The sequence below is a fragment of the Macrobrachium nipponense genome, chromosome 36 (genome assembly GCF_015104395.2).
Source record: "Macrobrachium nipponense isolate FS-2020 chromosome 36, ASM1510439v2, whole genome shotgun sequence".
Taxonomy (NCBI): domain Eukaryota; kingdom Metazoa; phylum Arthropoda; class Malacostraca; order Decapoda; family Palaemonidae; genus Macrobrachium; species Macrobrachium nipponense.
The window spans coordinates 3,088,961-3,114,257 of NC_087220.1; the positions used below are offsets into that span (position 1 = coordinate 3,088,961).

At 38.9% G+C, this 25,297-nt stretch overlaps 1 long non-coding RNA gene across 1 annotated transcript in view; it reads left to right on the forward strand.

Annotated features, from left to right (window-relative positions):
- The first annotated feature begins 1,530 nt into the window (after nucleotides 1-1,530).
- Nucleotides 1,531-25,297, forward strand: part of LOC135203505 (uncharacterized) — a 29,331-nt gene continuing 5,564 nt past the window's right edge. Inside the window, exons 1-3 of the long non-coding RNA XR_010311944.1 lie at nucleotides 1,531-1,807; nucleotides 3,981-4,028; nucleotides 15,997-16,088. This is a non-coding gene — a long non-coding RNA (uncharacterized LOC135203505). The remainder of the gene's footprint in view (nucleotides 1,808-3,980; nucleotides 4,029-15,996; nucleotides 16,089-25,297) is intronic.

Below are 25,297 nucleotides of genomic sequence, written 5' to 3' on the forward strand. Positions count from 1 at the left end.
GGTAAATATAGTTGGAGAGAGAGAGAGAGAGAGAGAGAGAGAGAGAGAGAGAGAGAGAGAATCGTAAAATGTCAAAACAGAACATGAAGGTAGAAACTAAACTCCCCAAAGAAAAGAAAAAAATAAGATTCAATTGACGACAACTCTTCCTAGGTATCGAAAGGAGGAACTATCTTTCATAAATGAAGTTAACTTTTAAGGTTTAACATTTTGTATGGTGAAACTCATATATCCCCGTTGAGTTGTTGACCCCCTCTTTCTCTATCTTGGGAGGTCAATGTTAATACGAGTATTATACTCAATGGGGAATATTGTGGAAGATTATGGAAATTAAATAAGGAATATTATGGATATGAATACTATAATTATCGAGTTCAGTAGAAAAACTAGGTGACACATACAGCACCTTCATACACACATCCTGCATGAAGGAATAAAAGGGGGGACAGTCATTAGTCCCAAAGGAGGAAAAGTGAAAGAACTAATTCAAGCAGCCATGAAACAATACGACACCGGGCGAGGGGAGAGAGAGAGAAGAGAGAGAGAGAGAGCGAGCTGCCATTCGTACGATAATAATCGTTCATGTACGATTAAACTGTCTCTGGCACGATGTACGATACCAGCTCCAACTATCGTATATTTTATGCGTATAATACTGGTAGTTATTTATTTTCAGATGGTTAAAAACCATTTTTTTAAAGATTAAATGTTTCCAATTGAAAATGATGAAAATGTAAAGAGATCATTTCCCTTTAAGATATGTACATAATTGTGTTTGAGATTATTGAGATTGGTAGGCTAATTGTAGTACTGATACCGTGCGTGTTTATCACACCCTCTACTCAATTACCAATGGAGGAGAGGTCATCTTATCGCTAACCCCTTTTAAGAGAGACATGAGACCAATAAGTCTCTCTCTCTCTCCGTGGAACGAGGCAATTATGCTGAGATATATGCGGGAAAAATAAAAGGAGGTACTCCTCCTTTTACTTCTCCTGTGGCCTTGGCTAAATATATTGTCACGCGCTATTTAGTGACAAATAGTAAGCATATATATATATAATATATATATAATTATATATATATATATATCTATATATATATATATATATATATATATATATATATATATATATATAATATTTCTCTCAGATAAGTCTGAGTTCAAGTTCACATCGTCAGTAGTGGTACAGACAGGAATGAGATTTCATGTTTATTCTCTGTAAAATGTCACATAGTTTTTATTTATAATAACAGAAGAGTTTGATTCATACTATTTTTGCCTTATCATTATAAATTTATAAAAGATATACATGCATTGGTTTTGATACCAAGAAATGTTGTTGATTACTGTAGAGAATAGTGTAGTGATAACAGATACGATCATTTTTCACATGCATGCGATATATTTTGCGATAATTTTAGTGAAAAAAACGATAATTTTGAATCATCTGTACGATAGGGTGGTAAAGGAAATCTGGCCAGGGCGGCGGCGGCCGGTCACTTCACCGTCACTCGGTCAGTCAGTCTGCAGTCAGGCTAGCAGCATCATCATCATCATCATCAGTGTTTCTATTTGACGAAAACGGTGGCTACTGTCACGGCAGGCGGCTTTGTCATATAAGAAGAGGGGCGTAGGTACTATTTAAACGAAAACTATCCATTTTTTCTGTTTATGAAAGGAAGGAAGGAACCAAGTAGACAAGAAGATGTTGCGTCGTCATCTATTTTTTTTAGAATATTTGGTTTGAACTGGTCTTGGCGGCATAACAACGCCTATTTCCACCACATCAAGTCGTCGTCTGAGGTGAGGTTTAACGGTTAAAAAAAAAATTCTGTTTTATTGAATACCTTTGTATTTTGTTTATCCAGCATTCATTGTTTCAAAACAAGCACCCAGTGGCCTCAGAGAGAGAGAGAGAGAGAGAGAGAGAGGAGAGAGAGAGCAACATTCCATTAATTAATATGTATATATATGATATATACTCTTATATATTACTCATCCCAAGAGCTCCTTAGTGCCATGGCGAGCGTTTTAACCTCACTGGGACTGAAGGAATCGTTTGCAAATATTTAGAATTCGCGAAATTTTCTCATAAAAGTTCAGAAAAGAACAAAAGGCCTGAAGCGAAGATCGCCTCTTCATTTTATAGGTCTGTTTTCTTCTCTTGGAGTCTTTCTTTACTTTAGAATTTGTTTCGTCCAAGTTTCATTTCATACATAAGTGAAAGTATCTAGGTACTACCTACTCGTTTCAAATGACATACCTTGTGAAGGGTTCCTCTCTCTCTCTCTCTCTCTCTCTTCTCTCTCTCTCTCTCTCTCTCTCTCTCTCTCAGAGGCCGCTGGGTGCTTGCTTGTTTCGAAACAATGAACGTTCTTCCTTTGAGCAGCACCTTCAGACTTAGCTTGAAACGGTCCACATAAGAAAGGCTTTAAACTACGGAAATCATAAATTTGTTTCATAGGGAAGTAGTTTCTATTGGTATCTGTATTGAAAACCATTCAAAGGTAAAATAATCATGTAAGTAATTTATGAAGAATATTTTAAAATATGAGTCAATGGACTTGTAACAATACTTCACGGCCGATTCATGTCAGTTTAGCCTAGATGCAACAAAACATTTTTTATTTGTACAGAGACTCCTAGCCAATCCCCCCCCCCCCCCCCCCCCCCCCCTCCCCCCCCCCATCTCTCTCTCTCTCTCTCTCTCTCTCTCTCTCTCTCTCTCTCTCTCCCGTGCGGTTATCCATTAAACAAGACTTGCAGTTAGATATTAGCATGCAAGTTTAACTTTCTCTCTCTCTCTCTCTCTCTCTCTCTCTCTCTCTCCGTTTTTTCCGGCCAGGGCTTTGTTCGTACTATTTTTTCTATTTCTTTTTTATGTTTACGATGAATGTACCAGTGTTTATTTTTCTTAATCACATACTTTTCCTTCACACTGGATAAAATTCAGTGTGCTGACATCCTAATCACTGAAATACGTGAGAAATTGCACAATACGACAGTGTTGCGAGCCATCCAAAATTCTCCATAATGGGAAGGATATCGATATCATCATTTTTTTTTCGTCGAACGAACCAACTATTCCTTCAGACTGGAAGAATTCAATATTAATATTCTGATCACGAAAACACGTGAGAAATGGCAATATATTGCAATGTCGTTGCAATACGACAATGTTGCAAGCTAGCCAAAATTCTCCAACATGACATGGCTATAGTTTCAGATATTCTTTCGGGGCCAAACCAACTTATTATCCTTCAGACTGACAGAACCCAGTCAGCTATTGGGTCTCATATGATTCAAATACCAACGAAATGGCAGTATATGATATCATCCCTATAGCCTCCTAAGGATTTGCTCGTAACCCAAATCGATCTTGCTTCCAAACTGGATAAAACGCAGCTTATTGGCCCGCCATGGACGAGTATGCAACGCAATTGCAGAATATTGATGATTCATACCATGATGCTCCCATGATGGAAACAGTTATGCCTTCGGTGCAATGTAGGCATTACTTAAGGTTCTTTGCAGTTTCACTTCAGCTCTAGCTGCAACTACTTTCATTCCTTTTACTTTACCTCCGTTCATATTCTCTTTCTTCCATCTAACTGTCCACCCTCTCCTAGCAATTATTTCTTAGTGCAACACTGAGGGGTTTGCCTCCTGTAACACCTTTCAAACCTTATACTGTCTATTTCCATTTCAGCACTGAGTGGCCTTAGTTGCCCCAGTGCTTGGCATAATGCCAAAAATCTATATAAATCAAATCAAATGCCTCCGCCTCCTCTCCTCCTCCTCCTCCTCGTTTGAAGTTTTTCCAATAAACTTATTTGGGGGAGGGGGAAGGGGACATTTGTTATATGTAACTAATGCAACAGTTAATTAATGTATATATTTTACTCTTAATTTACAGTATTTTGTCTCAATCTTCATTTTTAGAATTATTTTTTCTAAACTTTCCATTTGTTTTCAGGTTCCCCTTCATGACGGAAATTCACTTCCATATCATCTGAGAGACTTGGTGAGTAGCTGAGTAAAATGTATTATGGTACATCATTCCTTCCCACAGGTTACGAAGCCATTATTTTTAAATAGAAAAAGTGGTGATTCTTTGCCACTTTTATCCCTACATTAAGGGGTCGGTTGCCTGATGCTCCTTCTCCGCTGCTTTCTCTCAAAGGCATCATCTTCCACCAAAGAATATCGGTAATTTTCAGTAATTATGGAGAATAAAAAGAAAGATTGCCATGATAAGATATGAATGAATTCTTTCAGGATGAAATTAATATTAGTTGAGATAGTTATTTTCAAGTGGAAAATGTTCTCTTATAGTCTAATTGTAATAACATAATTATATATTATATATATAGGATTATATATATATATCTATATATATATATATATTATATATATATATATATATATACATATATATATATATCAGTGTGTGTATGTATTATTAGTATGAGTAGTGAAGAGGGAAGAACTGGAGTGAGATGGAAGTCACGGGGCAATGTTTTGAGTAAAACGCTGACGAGATTGTCATGAGGTCAGCAGCAGCAGCAGCGCAAGAGACTCAACAGCCCGAGCGAGCAGAGCAGAACAAAGCAGAGCTGAGCTGAGCAGAGCAGGGCAGGTCAAAGTCTTGTGATACTACTTAGTCTGTCGTCAGTTATATATATTATTTAATAATTATGTTATCCTGATATGACTTTTGCTCATTTTTAAGACCTAATTTGTCCGATGATTCCTGCATCAAGTTCAGGTATTTCTTTCTGTTAGTGAGTTCGTTTGTGCGGCCGTGTAGTACTGAAGAGTAAGGCGCGTTTGTTTGTGTTGTCTCTCTTAATCAACCGGTGATTGCTTGAAAAGCATCACAACATAATGATCTCCTGATAAGGACTGTTTTATTTTTAGGGTAATTAATACAGCACTGTCTATTCTTTTCTGAAAAACAATATCTGCTTTTTTGTGTGATTTTTACTATAATAATAATCTGAAATATTTTCATTTTAGGGCGCTGATGCCTAGATCGAGTGGAGGAAGATGATCATTCTCTCTCTCTCTCTCTCTCTCTCTCTCTCTCTCTCTCTCTCTCTCCAGGGAGATCATAATGTTAGCATGTACTACTACCTGTTCTGGTGTGGTGCGGTGGCTAATAATTAGGCCTAACTGAAGATAAATTGGTCATGTTTTAGGTGTTAAGAATGTGAACGTCCTTTTCGCTTCATGCATTAGTACAAATGTACGAGGTTTGTGGTTGAATTTATTACAGCATCAGTAACTGAAACGCTCGTCTCTGTTCACAGAAATGAACCTGTTCATTCATCATGATTATTCATTGCACTTCATTCATTTCTCATAACAAACCAGATTGGAATATGGAATTCAAATCTCTCTCTCTCCCTCTCTCTCTCTTTTGAATTGTGGATTTGCTCACAGTGTTAGTTTTGTTCACTGTGAATTATGAAAACTGACAATTTTTTGAGCTTCTACTTCAGCACCATTCTCGTATTGGACAATTTAGACCAGACAAGGAGAACTGCTACGACGGATTGTTCTAGGCCTAGAGTCTTTTTTTTTTTTTATGGTCTTTTTACATTTATCCGGTGGCCTCTTTACTACCCGATTATATTCATTCTTGCAGAGTCATGAGGCCTACGTATGTGTCACATGGGGAGACATCATTTTATTTCCAGAAAGCCTTCTTATTTCTTGGTTCTGTAGCTGCCGTTGTCTCCAAAGCCACAGGGATGAGATGTAGAAAAGACACAGATACTGTTACTCACGTCACACTTTATTAAAATTTCATATAAAATTCAAGTTGATGTCACAAAACACTTTAAATCAACTTAAACCTTTAAATTCACGTAACACTAAGCACTACAACTTAATTTGACCATTACTGTAAGGGCTCATAGTTGGTCAGTACTCCAGGACCAGAGAACCAATGATGAGTACCATGCTAGTAGTACAAGGCGACGAGGTTGAAGAAACTGAAAACAACAAAATATACAAACTTACTAAAACTGTTCGATAGAAATTCCATAATAAACAAAGAATTAACAATTGTTTGAATATAACAACAAAGCACCACATACATGAAATAGAATATATACAAATTTCAGTAAAGAAATAAACTTACATTTGTGTTACTCTAAGTTACATCCAATATAAGCGAAACGAATTCCCAAAGAAGTGTTTTTAATACCGAAGACTTCTACACTGTCAGTCATCAAAAACCTTGATCCTAAAGAAACTTTTATTTACAGAAACTCATACTTGTTTCAGTGTAGTTCCAACACTGATAACTACCAGTATAAAGAGTCTGTTCAAGAACTACTCAACAACAAGTAACATAAATGAACAAATTACAGAAGTAGCAATCCAAAATAGACTAAACAATGTTTACATGTAAAAACGGACACAAAATGTCTATAACACAACCCTATTCACCCAGTTGAAAAACGAATTTATGAAATAATTATATATACAATTGGTTTCTATAAAAAGCGGCATTTACATTCTCTGCCCTATAAACAAATTATTTGTTTATCAAAATCAACCATATCTATAAATGCAGGTGATATAAATAACATCTATAATATATGCAATATACTCTCAAGTCCTTTGATCCACATAAAAGTAACTGTTATAATCATTGCTCCTCTCGTGCAAGGAGAAGAACAAGCTTTTGAATGGGTCGATGGAGCTCTGATGTTTGTGTGTTTAAGACTACACTTCTTACAAAACCAGTTCTGTCCTTTTCAGTGCTGATAACATGAATCATCATCCAGTTGCTCCTTAACTGATTATCATCTTTTACAAGGACAATATCACCTACCTGAAGGTGACGCTTTTCCTTGTTCCACCTCTCTCTTGTAATGTTGATAAATAATTATTCCCCATCTAGTCCAGAATAAGTTAGCCAAGAATTAAACATAGCGCCACCTCTGTCTCAGATACATATCTCCTTTCTAAAAAAAACACCAGGTGGTGTCATCATAATACTTGATTTCTGTGTGAGAAGCTGTGCTGGACTAACTGGTTGTAAGTCCTCTGGGGTATCATTGACTGTGGTCAATGGACTGTCATTTGCTATAGCCTCAACTTCTGTGAGAAGAGTGCACAACTCTCATCATCCAGTCATCCAGCATGTTCTTTGAAGAGAGGAGTCGAGAACCTTCTCACAGTGCTAATTTGACGTTCCCACACACCTCCCATATGACTAGCTGTAGGGGGATTGAAGGTCCAGCTGATGCTTTCTTTTGAGAGGAAAGCCCTGATCTAATCATCATTTATCTCTTGCAGTGACTCCCTCAACTTCTCAGCTCCATGAAAGTTTGTCCCATTGTCACACCAAGTCTTCTTTACATTTCCTCTTCTAGAAACAAACCTTCTTAAAGCATTTATGGAGGACGGTGTGTCTAAGGAATTGGCTGTCTCCATATGAATTGCTCTGGTAGACAAACAGGTAAATAATACACCGTACCTCTTCCTGGTTTGCCTTCCTTCTTTGGCTTCCTGTGGCCCAAAGAAGTCAACACCTGTGTGTGTGAATGGAGCAGCTGGAATTACCCTTTCAAATGGTAAATCAGCCATCTTCTGGTTTAGAACCGAGTTTCTCATTTTTCTACAAATTACACATCTTTGTAGAACCTAGCAGACACTTACATTGGTATGGATAACCCAGTGAAGATCTTTTGCTATCACATGGGTACGTCCAGCATGAGCTAATTTTTCATTATGTGCAATGAATAATCAAAGTGGTGATATGACTCAGTCTAGGTAATATCATTGGATGCTTCTCATCATCTGAACTTTCTGCTTTGGAGAGCAGCTCATTAACGTGAGGAAGCTTGTCTTGAGGATCACTGAAGGATCTAGTTTATAAATACTACTGCTGCTACAAAGTCCTTTGCCCTGCCCCATGACCCTTTGCTTTTTTGCAAGTGTCTCTTCCTCACTAAAAGCTTTCTTCTGGATATATCTGATAACATCTTTTCCAGCAGCATATTCATCTGTTGTAATTGAACCAATAAGTCTAGTTTGTTTCTCAAATTTCAGTATGAAAAAAAAGAAGAATAATACTTAATAAACTTGTCAACAGCATTTCCCTCCTCATCTTCTGGATGCACTGTAAAAGTTTTAGATCCTTCCAATTCAACATCATCTTAGGGCATGTCATTTTTCCACAGCTCCTCTGGTCCTCTAAGAAAATATGGGCCATCAAACCAAATGTCATTGTTCAGCATTTGCTGACTTGTGAAAGCTCTTGATGCAATATCAGCAGGATTATCTTTACTCTGAACATATTTCCACTGTTCATTTTCAGATAAATCCTTAATTACTATCACTATTTGCTACAAAGATAGGAAGCCTTTTACTATCACTAAAAATATAGTGAAGAAGTGTTGTAGAATCTGTGTAATAGAATGTCTGGTCCAATGTAATCTGCAGCTCTTTCAAAGTGTGTTGTGCTAGATTTATGGACACCACTGGAGCTGTCAATTCCAGTCGGGATATGGTTGTTGCCTTTACAGCACACTCTAGACTCTCCCATAGGCAGAGCAGTAGAAATCCTCCCACTGCTATCGGAAAGTCTTATGTATGCTGCAGCACCATAGCCTTCATTACTAGCATCTGAAAACATGTGCAGCTGTGTGGAAGTTACTCTACCAAATTCTTTTGGTTTGACACATCTTGGAATTTTTGTCACCTAGGCTTGGTAAATTCAAGCCTCCTTCTCCAGGGGGCTTCTGGTATTCTTCGGGAATAACATCCTCCCATCCCAAGGTGTTATCCTGACAAACTTCTTGAAGAATTCTCTTAGCTGGCGAAAGAAAAGGCGCTACAAAACCAAGAGGATCATAGAGGTAACATACTGTTGACAAAATGCCTCTCCTTGTATGTGGTTTTGGGTCCAAGCTTGCGGAGAAAGTAAAGTAGTCATTTTCAATATTCCACTGAAAACAAAGAGCTCTTTCTGCATGAGGATCTTTTGAACGGTCCTCTTGCGTGATTGATTTCAACACCAGCTTGCTGTTACTCACAAACTTTGTCAGCCGAAAACCTCTTTCTTTCAACGCTGCTGTAACATCTTTCACAAATCTTAATGCCTGCTCTTCTGAAAGTTCAGACTTTAAATTATCATCCACATAAAAATTAGTCTTAATGGTGTATTCTATATCTGGACCATACTTTTCCTTGGCATGGTCAGCTGCTGCCCTCAAAGCGTAATCGGCGATGCTGGGTGATGATGCTGCTCCAAAGATGTGAACACCCATTTGATACTCTTTAAGTTCGCTTTCAAGTTCACCACCGGGCCACCATAAGAATCTAAGGTATTTATGTTGGACTTTTGGTCCCTTATCTTGGTAAAACATAGATTCTATGTCACCCATCAAGACCACCCTTTCTAGACGAAATCTGATGAGAACTCCAACCATGGAATTAGTCATATCAGGACCTTGCATCAACTTGTTATTAAGGGAACTACCTGGTATTTAACACTACAGTCAAAGACTACTCTAATCTTATTTATTTATTTTTTTTTTTGGATGGTAGACACCATCATGAGGTAGATGCCATGCAGGTTGTTCATCTTACAACCGATCCTCTGGAACCTTATAAGCATATCCTTTGACACCAATTTCTCAACAAATTCCAAATAATCTTCTTGGTACTTTGGGTTTAGATTTATTTTCCTTCTTTGCCATTGTGCTTGTTTCACTGCCTGTTCTCTATTGTTTACCAAGTTAACTATTGGTTCTGGATGGTAGGGGAAGCTGGTAGTGTCCATTGGTAAACTGAATGTTTTCTGCCACTTCTTTGAGGAACTGTTGATCATCTTGTGACAGACTCTTCACATCAAGAACTCTATCAACATCTTTCTTACTAAAGTCTCTTTCACACATATGGGTCACAGCTGCAGGATGAATACACTCCTTTACCCTTTCAAGTTCCTGAAGATAGACATGGTGAGACATGAAATACTGTTCTTCTCTGAGGAGTATTTAGAATGTAGAGGGCCACTAACAGTCCATCCATGGTGGTAAAGAACTGCAAAGGAATCTTGACCCTTGGCTGGAAGCACCTCTACTGGTTGCAGTGGTTTAGAGAAATTACTGCCAATCAATAAACCAATCTCCAGATCTTTTCTGTTATCAGGAATCAGATCAGCGACATTCCTCAGACCGGCTACCTTTTGAGCAATTCTGGTTTTGGTATCTGTTGATGAGTCACTGGGATATCTTGACGAGCGAAGGTTTTTGGCAGATCAGTAGTGTTGTTTCCTTCCATATCTGTAACACACAAATTATTAACTGCCAAAGTAAACAAGTCTCTGTTCCAGGTGCACCTATCTGCTCTTGTAAACTCTCTGTGATGGGACAACCAGTGCTGCCATTACTTTTACTGGGAGAATAGCCTGTAATATTGTATTTACTTCACTGACATCATTGGTAGTACATGTACTAACTATAATTTCACTTGCTACTTTGCTAGACGAGCTATCATTCTCTTTATGTAGCTTGAATCCTTCGATATGCAATGATGTGAAATGCCTCTTACAGCATGTCTTACATTGCTTCTTTTTCATACATCCTTTAGAAGTATGGTTGAGACCAAAGCGTCCAAATCATAACCTTCTCTCCCTAAGGAAATCTATTTTTTCTTCAGAGGACGTCTTAGCAAAATTCCAATATTCATCAAGATCATGGTTTTTCTTCCACATTGGACATTTCTCTTTCTCAGACACTATTGATGTCTTTCTATTTTCTGGATTCAGTTCTGCTTGGGTAGCAAAGCTTGAACTCTTGTTCTTTTGTTAACAGTATTTGAGCTTGAAGCCTTACACTCTGCCTCCAAAGGGGCCTGCTGACCTAAGCTTACTTGCTTTGTACCACACTGCAGAAAATGCCTTCCAAACAGCAAAATCCCTCTCAGAAATAACTGGAAAACTCTGAAAAAATCAAAGAGACAAATGATAAATTATCAAGAATCTGGGACATAATCAAAGGACTACAGGAATCCCTAGACAGTCTTAAAACTGTGGAAACAAATAATCTTGCACGGATCTGGCATGCGATCAAAGGAGTGCAGGAATCGATAGACAATCTGTGGTTGGTGTCATGGACAGGGTAGGGTCTCTCTCCGGTCAGAACTTCTCTTCAGCAGGTCACAGACTTCTTAGTCTTTCTTCGCCAAGAGAAGCTCCTTGCTGTATCTGCAGTTAAAGGCAACAGGTCCGCATTGGGCCTAGTCTGGAAACTGAGGGAGTTGGATATTTCCTCTATGGAGATATCTTTGCTCAGGAGGAGCTTTGAGACGTCTTGTCCAATAAGAGAACTCATGCCCCCTGAGTTGTCCTTCTTATGAGCCTCATTGAGAGTCATCAGACAATAATCTGACCCTCCAGACAGTCTTTTTTCTTACCCGGGCATTGGCGAAGAGAGTAGGAGAACTTGTGGTCTCTTTCAATGTGAAACACTCGAGGGGATGGGGATCAGTTACACTCGATTTCGTCCCAGACTTTGTAGTGAAGAACTCAGAACCCTTCAGTCCTTGACACTAAGTTCGAGTCCTTTACGATCCCCTCTCTAGAGGACTTCTACGGTAATGACCCTGACGAGATGCTGCTTTGTCCTGTTAGAGTGCTACGGCACTATCTGGAGAGAACTCGACATCTCTGGCCTGACTGTTAAGGGGGCCGGCCAGCTAATGCCGTTTTTTAACGACAAGACTTTGACATTCATACCACTTAAGGTGACTTGGGACATCTCCAAACCGCATATGATTTTCGCCTCTGACCTTCGGTTTTGTGACGCCAGGGCAATTTATCCCGAAAATAACCATTTTTCAAATTCTATCTCCTCCCTTGATATTTAATATTAAGACCTGGGATTACTACCATATATAGACCTGATGTCGACCTCCAATCAAATGGAGAGTTTTTTTTTCTAAAAGTCATTTTTTTGCTAGATATGAATTTTTCAATATGGTAAAAAAATAAACCCTATAAATCTCGAGAAAAAAATTTATAAAAAAAAGACGAAACAAAAATTGGAAAAAAGGGCTCTATTTGATTGTTCTATAATGTCTTTCTGAGTTATATACCAAATTCCAATGTTATAGCTTCAAAACTAAGTGAGGAGATAGATTTTGAAGGTCAATAAGTATAGTTTTGAGATACGGGCGTTCAAAGTTTTCCTTCGTATTTCATTAAAGACAATGTTAATAAATAATGATTATTATGAATGCATATTTCTTTTTTGTGTATTAATAAACCAAAACTATTTTATTTATCATAATTTAATCATAAATGATGATCCCTTTGCTCATATATCGTAGCCTGGGGCACTGCTTGAGGCAAGATGGGGCACTCCTTCCTACGTAACCCCCTCTCACCCCTTCACTAACTCGGCTTATTACAGCGAATTTTCTTCTGTATGTTAGCGAGATGTTTTCCTTGTATTTTCCTCTCTGGCATGATGACATTCTTGCCGAAACAAAGATAAACAAACGTAAATGCAAGAGAATGTCGAAGGTGAAACTCGAAGGTGTACTCTCTTTTTACAAAGACAATTTAATAAATCATGATTATTATCAATTTCATATTCCATTTTGGGTATTAAAAAACCAAAACTATGTTATTTATCATAAATGAAGATCTCTTTGCACAAAGATCGTAGCCTTGGGCACAGTGTGACGTGTGCTGTCAGGCAAGAAGGGGGAGTTACTAGGCAACCCTCCCCTCTCTCTTCACTAACTACGCGTATATTATGATATTCTGTAATAATACTTGAGCGATTTTTCTTCGTCTGTATGTTAGCGAGATGTTTTCCTTGTCTTTTCCTCATTGGCATGATGAACTTCTTGCCGAAACATACATAAACATACGAAAAAGCAAGCGAATGTCACGAGGTGAAATCTACTTGAAGTCTATGGTCCAACTGATTCATGATTGAACCAGATACTCACTTCAGATGCTTTTGCGAGCCGCGGAATCTCTACAGATGCCATTTCTCACAATTTCTTTGCCAATAATTATCAAAATTTACGATAACAGAAAAAATATTGCATTTTCTTGTACGGATGAATGTTTTAGGCTTATTGAGTTATGTTTACTAATTACCCTGTAACTACGAAAGTAAGAGGAATTTTGATGAAATATTTCGTATACGTATTCTCAATTGCCATATGAAGCTCCATGAATTTTTTCATGACTGCATTTTTCGCCCTATACCACCATATATAGGGGTTCCGGCCGGCCCCCTTAAGGCCTCTTTATTAGCACCGAGGTGACCAAGAAAGAAATGTCTAGGAGCACTATTTCTTTCTGGCTTTGTGAAGTGATCAAGAAAGTGTACTCCTCTGTAGGAAAGAATGGCACCAGTACCTTTCGCCTGAGTGTTCACAAAGTCAGTGGTATTGGCCCCTCCCTCGTGTTCTGCAACAACCTGTTGGTTCCTCAGGTACTGAAAGCAGGGGTGTGGTCTAATCAGACCACTTTCACTGCTTCTTACCTTCAGGATATAGCCCATAAGTCCTAGGATACTTTTTCCTTGGGACCCGTAGTGGCTGCTCAACAAGTTGTGTAGTTTACCCAGCTCCTTTAAAAGGACATGGTTGTATCTCACCTTTTGTGAGCGGTATAAATGAAAGTGTGAATGTAAGGGTGACTGGCTCTCTTCTTTCCTCTTTTCATTCCTCACTCTTCCTTTGTGCAGAGTCATGTCCATCACAAGCTGGAACTGAAGGCCTGTGCAGGTAAGATTACAGGTTATCGATGGACTCTGTTAATGGCTATCCAGTTTTATGGCGCTTGTTTAATCACCATAAAATTGGCAATTTATACCGCCATAATGGGCTGAGTTTCGGTTAACGGCGCCACAACATACCTAGGAGGTACCAATAACCGGTTATCAGCGCCATTACCCCAAACTTGGCACCATAAGCATCATAAATTGCCGTGTTGTGGTTAATAGTGGTTTTCGCTCATCAGCAGCACCCTGCTGAGAATGGAACCACTGCCGATAACCGGGGACTGCTTGTATATGATAGAGTAACCTTTCTATAATTTTTTTATTAAATTACAGAAGCATATATATCCTCCCCTTTCCCTAGCAAGGGGGGAACGGGGGTCTGACAATAGACAAACTCAATTCTTGTATTTGGCTAAATGTCTCTGACAATAAAGTTTTTGTTTGCTTTTTCATTGTCTTCGTCGCAATTGGCACATAGGCCACTGCAATGATTCAGAATGATTTTTCAGACAAACACAGCAATTTTTATTCTTCTATATATTTTTTTTTCTAATTCGTAAAATGTTTAACTACTAGTTGTTAAAGCTGAATTGGAGTGAATGTTAAAATCTTTGCCTGCCCTGATAGCTTTGCTTCCAGGGTAAAGAGAAGAGTTCCTCTCTGAACCAACCCTTGCAGTGACAAGAAGCAATTCGTCAAGCAGTAAATCCCTGTTTGTTGACACAGCTAAAGACTTCCATCCCTCATTGCAACAGGAATCAGAGGACCATCCTAACCTAGGAAGTTATCTCTTCCTCTGTCTAAATGTGTTGTCTTCCATTTTATATGGGCTTCATGTTTGAGACACAGTCAGTGTTGTGGAGTGTTCTTGGCCTACTTTGAAGTAAAGATAAGTATATAAGAAGAGCCTCTTCCTCCTTAGTTTTCAGGTTTTTTGCTATTCATGCCCATTCTGCTATCGGACTATGGGAGGCGTAAACAATCTTTGCTTCTTATCATATTTTTTGTGTAAGTTTTAAAAATGTCGAAATTTTCAGTACCTCGAGACCATTTTTAGTGGCTGGCATGGCATTGCGGAAGGATGCATTGGATGTTCTCCTGTTATTGCTCCTTCATTTCAGTAAGGTGTTGATTTTGAAGAGCCAGGGTGTACAGTGTACCAGGAGCACCCATCAATCTCAGTGGATGGGTCATGACTTTATTTCAGTGTAGGTGTCAGTGTTTCCTGGTGGTTTTATTTCAGTGCTGCACCCGGGGCAAGGATGGGCACCTATCGCACTTTGCTAACTATAGGAGCATTCCCCTTGCAGCAAAGTTCCCCTTAAGTAGGAGGTGACCCTTGGCACTACCACCACTCCACCCTGAGTTAAGATGACTCCAACCAGAGGCAGTAGCTATTCATCTGCATAGCTCTCTGATAGGAATGACAAGCATTGTTTTTTCAATGCTAGCAACAACTTTTCTATTTCAAATTCATTACATGACTTAATGCTTTGGAGTAGAATATGTTCTTGATCCCACCTCCATTCACTGTGAAGTCGGCATCGATAACCGAAACTTGGTCCGTTATGGCACCATAAATCACTGATTTTATGGCACTAGACGAGTGCCATAAAACCAGATCGCCATAAACTGAGTCTGCCAATAACCAGGGACTGCCTATAATGACTGGGTTAGTCAAATATACAAAAATTATATTTTTATAATAAAATAAGGTTTTGTATATACTACTTACCAGTAATTATATGACTGGAATCTACCCAATTCCACTCTGATGGACATTATGTATGAAACAGAATAAAGTAATTACCTAACGTTCCTAGTATCACCATTGTGGGATGTCACTGTATACCTACACTAAGCCATCTAAATTTGAATTTAGGCTGCCATACATGTTGAAATGTTAGCAACATAATTACCGGATGAGTATATACAAAACCTTATTTTATTTCAAAAATATCATATTTTTAGTTCATATTAATGTGGATGTACCCAGAACGTTAACAGTATGAAAATTTAACTGTACAGAACTTGTGTTTCAGATTCATACAGGGACATAGAAGACAGGAATGGGAAAAATTTAATTTTTGCACACATGTTTAGCACTGCATTACTCTAACATTTGCACTGAATTTGCAATTGCTAAGTGTATAATATCATTGGTACTACATTGTGTATAGTAAATTTCTATGTGTTAATGAAGATCACTTCTCTTTGCCACAGATAACCTGTTTTGTTATAAATGATCGCTGATAATATGTGAAGGAACACGTTTTCTTCATATCAAGTTAATTTTCCTCAATAACATCCTCTAGGTAAGTGATATAAAAGAGAAGTATTTGCAATAAGAGAGAATGTCCCTAATTGAATCGTGAGTTACTTAATGACACAATTGCATTGTTGAAGACCCAGGTTGTGAGTTATTCACGATGCACTGACTGACATTTTTGGCAGCTGTCATCTTGTTACTTTGAGCTTTTGTTTTAAATGTTAACTTACCGGAAAGTACAAATAATCTATTGTTCCTACACAACACACAAACCCTCGGCCTTTATCATAGGAATTGTCTTCAGCAAAGCTGGACACTGCCATTAAACTCGACCCTACTAGACACTTGCTTCACTTTGTTTGCTTTGTTAAATATCACTCCTTCCTGGTGTTGTTCCTATTCTTTTTTTTTTTCAAGGGTCTTACCAAGCAGTTATTGAGCTGTAGGATCCTTACCACGGTAGACCAAAATTCAAAATTTCTTGGTGGCATCACCATCGCTAGCGTAGGTGGCAGGTAACCGCCCACTTCCGGTAAACAGGTATGACGACACCAAACCCCTCAATTCGATTTTTGCCGGCTTCCATGTAACATAGGTGGTTTTTTCACTTACCTGTGATTCTGTGACATACAATTTCATTGTGGCTTTGTTTATTTCAATTATCTTAGGTATTTTAATTATTTTTACTGCCATTTATTCTCAAAATATCAGATTCAGTTCATCTGGGGTTTGGTTTTGTTCCGATGGGTGTATGTAATACTAGACTAGTTAAGGAGATTTGTGATTCCCACTCTAGATGCACTAAATGTCAGGGTCAGGAGTGTAATGGAGAGTTAACATGTTCTGAGTGTCAGGAAAGGGAGGAGGAGAAATGGAAACTATGCGTTCCTCATGCTGAGAAAATTGCTAAAGATAGGAAGAGGAAGGCAGCCCTTAGAGCTGAAAGTAAGGCTATACAAACCCTCTTTCCTTTATATTGAGAATTACTTTCACCGTAGGCTAGGATACGGCCATTAAATTCTAGAACAAGGTGGTTAGCCAGTAACTACCGTCTGGTAGGCAGGTAGGCCCACCTGTCCAGATGTAAACACTCCACTTTGATTTTGGCTGTCTTCCAATAAATATGTATGTTTTTAAACTCTTGCTGACTAGCTGTTGATTATGATTTTCCCAGAAGGATTTTTCATTTATTATTTTTAGTAATAAATGAAAAAGGCATTATCCAGTGATGAAACCCCAGGATAAAAGCAGCAAATGAATATGATTTCCAGCAGATGAACAGTACACATACTCGAGGACCAATATCACAGCATGCTACAAGTTAGGAAAGCCAACACAAAGAGATATCCAACCATCTACTGCTTTATTCAACTATCACCTCTGTGTACACCCTTATTACATATTTCATATTTTTGCCCTTTAATGTCAGGGCGAGACAGTGTATTCATTTGAAATTTGCGCTTACACTTTGGAAATTACCAAGGGGAACATCTGAGGTTTGTCCTTTGTTTTTCTTCCAGTATTTCCTCTTCTCTTTCATCAGCTTATTGGACGAAGAGAGAGGGAGCCGTGTGGTGTTGGTGTTTGAGGGATCTCCTCTCATTTCGGAGAGCAGAGGAGTATGTAATCATATTTTCTTTATTTTACAGGCTAACAGAGGTGATAGTTGATTAAAGCCGTATATGGTTGGATATCTCTTCGTGTTGGCTCTCCTAACCTCAGACTTGTACCTGTAACTCGTAGCATGCTGTGATATTGGTCCTCGAGTGTGTGTACTGTTCCTCTGCTGGAAATCATATTCATTTGCTACTTTTATCCTGGAGTTTCATCACTGGACAATGCCTTTGCAACTGCCCTGTGATTATTAAATCTACTTCTGCTGGTAAATGTGTCTCATCCTGTAGAAGGTAGCTTTGCAGAATTTGGAGAAGTCGAGGAGGAAGAGAGCTCAGTAAGTGTAGTCATCTTCCTATGTGTAATCATCATATTTTCTTCAACCTCCACAACTTCGACCTCTAAGGCTCCCTACCTAAGAAAGAGAAGGTAGTCTCCTCCTCTAAGAAGTTTTGTCATGGGACTTCTAAGGGTCTGCCTCCTCTGTTGTCCATTGGCTCGCCTGTTCCTTCTGGAACAGGAACTGTCACGCTGTCCCCAGGGTCTAGCATGTCGGGAGCTGTAGAAGTGCAAACTTCAATTCACACTTCTGTTGCTAGTCCTAGAAGTTACACCAAGAGGGGCGAGGTGAATAGGAGGGATCCTGGAAGGATCTTAGGGTCCCATCTGATATATGTCCTCATCATGCTGGAAGGATCTTCTGTCACTGACGGAGAAACCTCTCACCATCTCGACCTTGGTGTTTAGATTCTTAGGATTCGAGCACCTGGAGACTATGTTCTCCCTGGCTTTTTCGCTCCTATGGACGGATTTCAATTTGTTGTCCCCTATGGGTTCTTGCATTTTGGGAGCCTCGAGTGGATATTCTGTTGAACTCTACTCGCATTCAAGTCTTAAATACTTGCATATAGGACTGGTTTTTATGCCTGTTCCTCAATTTCTACAGGAGTTTAGGAGGGGCCCCTCCCGATGATCGTTTGATGAAATTTGGGGGTCATGCTGAGCGCTTAAATTCTTTCGATTTTCTAGCGCTATCTGAGTGTTTTGGTCTTCTATGATCTGCAAATCCTTGGGAGAGACGAGAATTCCCGATTATTGTTATTACAATAGCCAGGAATCTCGCTGAATGCTTGAATTCCTTGTAATTTCTGGAATTCTTAGATTGTTATAGTTTTCTGTGATTCCAAACACTTGGATGAGATGGACACCCCCGATAATTGTTATTGACAAAATTGGGAATCTCGCTAAGAGATAAAATTCCTTGGAATTTCTACCGTCTTAGAGTTATTTGGTTTTCTGTATTTTCCAAACACTCAGGCACTGGGTATTCCCAATAATTATAACAATAAATGAAAGTCATACCAAGCTGGCACATGCTGAGTGCTCGGCTTCATCATATTGCCGAGCACCAGGGCGAGACAAGGCCCACTTATTGACTTGCAAAAGTCGGGTTTTCTCGCCAAGCATGGGAAGTCTTATGAATTCGAGTGCTTGCTGAGGCTCACTATCACGAATGTTTGCATAGCGATAGGAGCCTTTACCAGTACAGATGAGTTCACTCTTCAGCCTGGGTTGGAGTTATGCAAATCTTGGTCATGTCTTGGACCTTAGGGTCCGAAGACGTAGGACAGCAGACACAGAATCTCTCTTTATTCTTCTTCTTGGAGCTTTGGCCTCAAAGGAGAACTGTTAATTAGAAAGAAGTGATAGATCTTTGTTGATGATTACCATTCATAACTATGTAGTGCTCAGCTCACTTGACTCGGCTCGGCCGAGCTGAGTGCTCAGCTCTACTGAACGAACTCTCTGCTCTTGTTCAGAGTGGTCCCTTGCCATGACCTAGCACCCTCCCTGCCCGTGTTTCAGTGAGTTTTCGCAGGGGTCATCGTCTTTGTCTTCTCACTCCTCACCTCCCTCTTCAAAGGCTTCCACAGCCTAAGAAAAGGAGGGTAGTTTTTCCACCCCCAAGAAGTCTTGCCTCAAGACTTCTAAGGGTTTGGACCCTTTCCCCTAGGGAAGAAGCAGTTAGCTGTCTCTTCAGCTCACCTGCTCCTTCTGGAGTGGGAACCAAGACACTATCTCTGGAATATTGTGTCTCGGAAGCCCCTGGAGTTCAAACCCAAGTTTGTTATCTTGCCTCTGGTTCCAAGGGCGTGGCTCATGGAAATGGGGCTGTGTCTGGTACTCTTGTACGTGTCTCTCCAAGTGTACAACCTCCAACGGGGTTGTACACCGACAGTCAGTGATGGGTAGTCTTCTCTCCATCATGACTGTGGTGCAGGGCGAGAGAAGGGACTGAGCCACTTTGGTGGCTCGGACCCACCTGTGAAAGGCAGGAATGGTTATTCTTCAAGTGCCAAGATCGATGTCATTGTCCCTTGGGACAAGGCATCTGAAAGAGATAGGAGGAGGTTCTCTGTTTAGTCATCTTTTTGAGATTCGATCACAGAGAAGATAGATGCGCGTAGTAAGACGTGGCAAGTTCTCACCAGCTTTTACTGCATTTAGCTCTGCGCAACTTTCGCTCGCGTTTGAGCGAACGAAATTGCTGTAGGGAATGAATGCTTCGTTTGACAGAATTCAGAGAAGAGTGGTCAAGAACAGTCAATCCTCCACTCTTTTTTTCCCCTCTACTTTCTACTATGTTTTTGGTTCAATCTTAGGATCTAGCCGAACATACGTCAATCTGTTCAGGAAAGATAGCGGCAAGAAGTTTGAATGCCTCTCCAGTGCTACTTTCTTGGGAAAAACCAGTTTGGCTTGAACTAGTCATGTTCGATGTCCTGTTATCACTATAGAAGTCTCCCTTCAGGACAGCTTCACCTTCACTCTCTTCATTAGAGTTATAGGCCCATATCTGTAAGTTAATTCTTTTGATATGTGACCGAGATGAATAGTATCTTCTAATTAACCTGAAACTCAGGATGGCCTTTCAGGGCTCCCAAGAGTTTCCAATTTTAATTCTGAGACGACTATTAGTATTTTTTGCCAACAACACCACAACATTTGCATTATCGCCAAAGAAGTAGGTTTGTTTCTCTCCCATTTCAGTAAAAATGCAGATTCTCAAGTGTATCTTTTTGTGCTCAATGCTTCTAAGCCGAATGCATTCCAATATGGAATGCACAACCAGGCAACTCAGTATAAGGAGTCGAGCAAGGGGCAGAGTACTGCTTTTTCTCTGAGATTCTATTCATCTTAGTATTGATTCTCCTCTATCGAGGATTAACTACCAATTCGAATCTCTCTGCCCAGCCATCACAGACTTAGGTCTCTGGTTGGCTTAGAATTCTCGCATAAGGCCCATGTCTCGTCCTCTACTTTTGCCGTTGAGAGAATTTTCAGACAGAGATATATCTCATTAGACTCATTATCATCTTTCTGTTTACCACACAGTAGTCTTCAGTTCCATTATACCTGCCCCACTGGCTGCTGCGATGACATAGAATGATTTTCTTCAGATAATTTGAGGTTTTTCTTCTAATATGTATTTTGTAATTTGTAAGGTGTTCAATTATTCTTTGTTCATCCCAAATTGAAATTGAATAACGGAAGACTTCGCCTGTTTCCTGCCCAACTAACTCTGCTTCCAGAGTAGATAGAAAAGTTCCTCCCTGATCCAACCCACAAAATGCAGTTCTTCCGGCAGTACAATCCCTGTGTTTTCATTACTTAAAGACTCTCCACCTTCATTGCAAGCACCAACTTTCTCGCCTATGAGCAATGAAATAGCCGAATAACTTTTCAAGTCCTCTGTAAAACACCAGGGATTAGAGCTGTCTTCACTGGTTGGTGTCGTCGATGGGACTTTTTCTTTGATTAGAATCTTGAGAGTTCACTTCTCTCCGATTCAACTGTGAAGACGTAGGTCCACATTCACCTTAGTCATTCACTAAATAGTATTGTTTCTCATTCATTGAGATTCAATTACTGATGAGAAACTTCTGTCTTACCATCACAGGGTCTTCAGTCTCTAGAAAGCATTTAATTCTCATCTAATGTGCACATACCTCACGAGAATCATCATCTTGTCTCTCAGTATCATTGGCAAAGAAGATAGACGATTTGCATGGTTCATTCTCAGCTTCACTCTTCAAAATGCGGGTGTCATGTCGTGACTACATCTCAGATGCACAATAAGTTGGCATCTGTTGACGAGTTTGACTTCTTTGAAGGATGGAAACCCTTCACTGAGTGTTGATACCTTTATCCACTGCTGACTTCCAATGTAGAAGTGTCTAATGACATGTCTTCTTCTGAGTCCTATGAGATTGTGAGAAACTCATCTGCAGTTTGATACATCCATTGTACGCTCTCTCAGCGAGCGAGCAGTGCCAGTGCCTTGGTACTTATCACTCTGAAAAATGTTGGACCAGAAGAAATATGCGGTCTCATTACAACCACATTTATGTCTTTCTTCCTTTGGGTCTGCCCTCAGGTCATTGGAACTTTTTTTCCTTGGACCAGTGGTGGATTCTAACAAACTGTGTTTCCTTACCTGGCTCCTTCAAGAGGACAAGTTGCATCTCACCTATGGTGTGCAGTTCTAGAGGTAAGAAGGATGCGAGACTGGTCTCTCCACCTTCCCCTCCTTTTACCTCTACTCCTTTTTTTCAGGTTGAGGATAGGACTGGAACTTACACTTGCTGGTTGGGTTTTTGATGCAGTAAGCTATCACATCGAGTATCCTTTCTATTTTTCTTATCAGTGTCTTCCCAATGTAATGGACTGAGGGTTTGTATATCATGTAGGAAATAATCAAAGTTTTTGAAAGTAAATTGTATTTTAACTAACTATGCAAACCTGAGGTCCTTTACATTAATGCCCACCTCATGCCACCCCTCAATCCGAGGCAAAATGGAGTGTTTACACCCGGGCAGGTGGGTCTTGTTAAAGAATTTAACGGTCATATTCCAGCCAACGTTGAAAGTAATTCCTAATGTAATTGACCTCAGGTTTGTAGAGTTAGGAAAAATACAATCTACTTTAAGAAATTGTGATATTTGGAGGCCTGTCTGTTCCCTGCAAAAATTATTTTACCAACCAGTGATAATAACAAGAAATAAAAACTATTCTCCCTGCTGCTTAAGCAAGTTCCTCCTTTCTCCCTCATCTTATTTCATTAACACTTCTACGCGGGAAAGAAACAATGCTCATACAAACAAACAAATGACTTCTTTAGGCCCGTGCTAAAGTATATTCTGAGTGGTTGACTCGAGTTCCTTTCTGGGCAAGAAAGCGCTATGCCATGAATGACAGGTGGATGGTTAGCTTGCCCACAGGTTGGGGGTTGGGTGTGTGTCTAGGTGAATGACCGCTGATCAAAACATAAAGTTGCTTGTACCTATACTTTCTCTACCTCACTGTTGTAAAATGTTATCATTTCATGTCTTGATATAATACAGATTTATTTACATTCATCTTATGGTACTACAAAACTGAATATTTTTTCTTGGATGCTACTGAATTTCTTTAAGCAAAATTCTTCTGACTTGGGTACCAGGTTTTTGTCTCTGCTTCTTGGAGGTAATTTTCCTATAGGGGTACAACTTGCCTAATTCTTGGCTACGTTCCTATTATCCTACCACATGGTAGCTGAGAGAGAGAGAGAGAGAGAGAGAGAGAAGAGGAGAAAGAGGATGAGGAGAGAGAGAGAACGAGAGAGAGAAGAGAGAGAGAGAGATTTTTAGGATAAAAAGGAGAGAGGAGAGAGAGGCTTGGGAAAAAAATCCTCTCCTTGCACCTAGTTAATTGCAACTTCCACCACTAATACAGAACTTTTTAACCCATGTTAGAGTATGCAAACGGAGCCTGGCACTGACTCTCTTGGACAAATTGCTCTTCCTATCTACCTGATGCTGTTATGTAGTAGCAATGAAAAAATAAGCCAAGTGTTAGTTTATTTGTCTCTTTCTCATAGGCTAAATGTTGGCATGCAGTTCCGTAAAGATTTTCCTACCTCTAACTAAAAGAAAGATGGCAGCCAGAATTTTGTTTTACCCCTAACAATAGATACAGTAGTACTTCAGACTTCAATCTCAATCCGTCCAGAAGGCTGTTTGAAATACAATATGTTTGGAATATATGAAACAAATATCCCCATAAGAAATAAGTGGAATCAGGATAATTCATTCCAGTCAACCCAAAAAGTTTCCCTTTTCACATTTTTGTCCATTATTAATATGTTCAAAAGTTAATTTAAGAGTGAAAAGTAATAAAACAGTACATTATATGATTTCTGTAATAGACTCTCCCATATTGAATTATCCAGTACTGACATATTAACCAGTTTTGATGTAAAATCTTAATTTACTAGTTCCAATTGATGACATACCTCCTTTGCATAAAAAAATTGTAAGTTCACATTACTGGTAATTTTTATGAACAAATATTTGGTATGGCTATGAGTAACCCTCTTTCGCCACTTTTGTCTAATATTGATATGGAGTTCTTTGAGTCTAGACTTATTCCAAGAAATTTATTCTGTAAGGTGTTTTGTGTTAAATATGTAGATGACTGGTTTTGTATTGTAAAAGAAAATGTAAGTATACCTGACTTCTTGCATACAATTAATAATCTTGTACCATCTGTAAAAGTCTTTATAGAATATATAGAAAATAATTGTATACCATTTTTGGATATCTTTAATTGTTAGAAATAACGCCAGTTTTTGTTTTAAAGTATATAGGAAACCCACAAATAGTTTGTCATATATCCATTTTTACTCTAACCTTGCTTAACAAATTACGGTATCAATATTTTCCAATCTGTATATTAGAACTCTCAGAATTTGTAGTCCTGAATTTTTGGATGATGAGTTTAAAATTATTGATAAAATGGGAAATTCATATGTTATCCCCACTTTTTTTTGGAACTTTGTAAAAAATAATGCAAAAAAGACATATTACAATCCAACCAATGTTAACAAAGAACTTAGGAATATTCTCTATGTACTATTTCATCCTAAGTTCATTCCTGCTGTACTCATTTTGAAAACTATTGATATTAACTTAATATTAGAATATAATAACATTTTGAGAAATAAACTAATTAAGAATAGCCCGCCAAATTCAAACAATATTGTATAAAGAATTCCTTTTAAAGAATGTAATAAAATTTATATATTGCAAACATCGTAAGATCTAATGGTAAGATGCTCTCTCTCATCACATATATGCCATATCAAGAGGCTCAATGATAATGGCATTGCAAATCATTGGCTTAAGACAGGCCATGCTATTAACTGGGATAGTTCCTCAATTTACAGGGTCAAAGATCAATGTACAAAGGAATCTGTTGGAGTCTGTTTTTATTGAAGCCACGTCAACAACGAATTGAAATCTCCATCCTGGATTGTCCCTTTATCCTCTTTCCTTGTCTCTTTTGCTTAAAGAACACACCGCCCAGAATAACAAACTGTTTTTGCACATAAAGGTCTGTTATCTTTTATATTCAGTGTGAACTTGAAAATGTAGAATAAACTACAAAAGTCTTTGTTCCAAGTCCCCAGTATTCATGTGTGCATGTTTAAATCCAAATGTCTGAATCTCAGAAGCCAGCAATAAAGTTTGTTTTGCTCCAAACCTTTTAAACCTAAATTACTGAATCATAACAAGAGGTCTAGAACTGAAAAGAGGAAGG